The sequence below is a fragment of the Phytophthora infestans genome, genomic scaffold (assembly GCF_000142945.1).
Source record: "Phytophthora infestans T30-4 supercont1.16 genomic scaffold, whole genome shotgun sequence".
Lineage (NCBI taxonomy): Eukaryota > Oomycota > Peronosporomycetes > Peronosporales > Peronosporaceae > Phytophthora > Phytophthora infestans.
Genome location: NW_003303743.1, coordinates 478,474 through 480,379, shown reverse-complemented (window position 1 = coordinate 480,379; position 1,906 = coordinate 478,474).

Genomic DNA, 1,906 nt, shown 5'->3' with positions numbered 1-1,906 from the left:
GACGAGAAGCTCTAAGAAGAGGTCACGTCTCTCTCAGAGCTCTCCTCGGGAGGCCAATACCCTCTTGAGTTGATGGCAGCTCCCTGGCTGACGGGTGCCGCCACCGAACCCCCACGCACACGCTGGGCAGCTTGGAAATCCTCCTGCTGCTGGTCGAGGTCATTCGAGACCTCCCGGGGCTCAACAATGGCACCCTCCTCTTCCTCTTCTTCCTCCTTCTCCTCCTCTTCATCCGAGGAGCCGAAGAGACTCTGATAGGAGCGTCGAGTCTCCTTCTCCTCGCGGAGTGGAGACTTAGAGGCGGTACGCTTCTTTGAGGGCTTGGCGCCTTCGGCTTTAGAGGCCTTAGCGCGCGCAAGACCCTCGGCAAGCGAGAGACGTTTGCGAGGACTCCCTTCCTCATCGCCACCGGCTTTGGGAGTGCCCTTAGCCTTAACGGCCGGACTCTCAGAGCGCACAGAGGTCCTGGGACTGTGATCACCGTGATCACTAGCGGACGACTGCACGCTGTCTTCTTTGTGCTCACTGGGCACTGGGCTGTGCCCTCCCACAGAGCCCGCAGGAGCATCATGAGTGCTCTCGGACTCGGCATCGTCTTCACTGCCGAGTTGAACTCACGTTCTACGAACCGAGGGTTCGGACGATTGTCTGAAGACGAGGGCGACGGACTGCGGCGCCTGCTTGCGCGCTTGTCCGCAGCCGCGTCACCCGAGGATCCGATCGCCTCGGAGGCCACCTGAGTAGCCTCCTTAAGTGCAGAGCCTTTGCCGTGAGGCTTAGTGCTCTTGGCCTGCGCCTTACCGGCTGCAGCCTTGGAGCGTGTCTTAGCACCGCTCTTAGCAGTGCCACGAGGCATGTTAACGGTCGAAGTGGAGACCTTGACGAAGAGCGCACAGGTTGCTGCTCGAGGCTCTAACTGTAAAGTGAGCCTCCGCCGCGCTCGCGCGGCCGAGTCGATGGTTTTCGACTTTGAGAATGAGAGTTTGTGACGAACATCTCTTCATTCTGATTGGTCGGTAAACCGAACCTAAGTGGGGGAGGATGTAACGGGGTACGTAGCACTAAGTGTACCCTGGTTACATGAAGTGTGACACTTCACACTTCAGGAGTATGACATGTCATACTCCGGGATATTTGGTACAAGGTACCAAGGTCATTCAAAACCAACCATTGGTTTAATGACATTGCATTTCTATAGGTAACTGATAGTTTGTATTAACCTCAAACTTAACCTACCTATAAATATACTCAGTTTACAATCTACCTTATTTAGGTCACTTCGCTCTCTTTAATTAAAGAGGGGACCTGTGAACTGCCGTTCACTGAGAGTTTGTATACTCTCGGAAGATAACTTCCTCTAGCGCAAGGTGCTGTGTGACCCCGTCACAACCAACCTCATCCAGCACGTACGTAGCCAACACCCTGACTACGTGGACGTGATGCGCGAGGCAGACACCGGTCGCGGCACCCTGGAACCATGGATTCGTCAACGTGCAAGGGACATACACGGGTGGCTGGACTGGATAATATCCAGCAACCTACTGCTCCGTTTCTGTGAGAACGCTGGGGCGAGATGGTAAGATACTGTGTCTCTTCTGCTATATCGTTTTCACGACTAATTAATTGTGTGTAGCTACACTAGCCTATCTCCTGTTTCTGTCGAGACATTCCGCGGGGCCATGGAAGAAGTAACGCTGGCAGTAGAGGCCAAGATTAAGGACGAGATGCCTAACCAGTTTGGTCTCGTCATCGACGGATGGTCGCACGACTCCGAGCTCTTCCTAGCAGTTTTTGCCTGCTACGAGGTGGACGGAGTCGCGAAATACCCACTACTGTCCATGGCCCCTCTGATTAACGAACCGGACGATGACCACGGTGCTCGCACGCACGAAGTATTCCTAGCTAC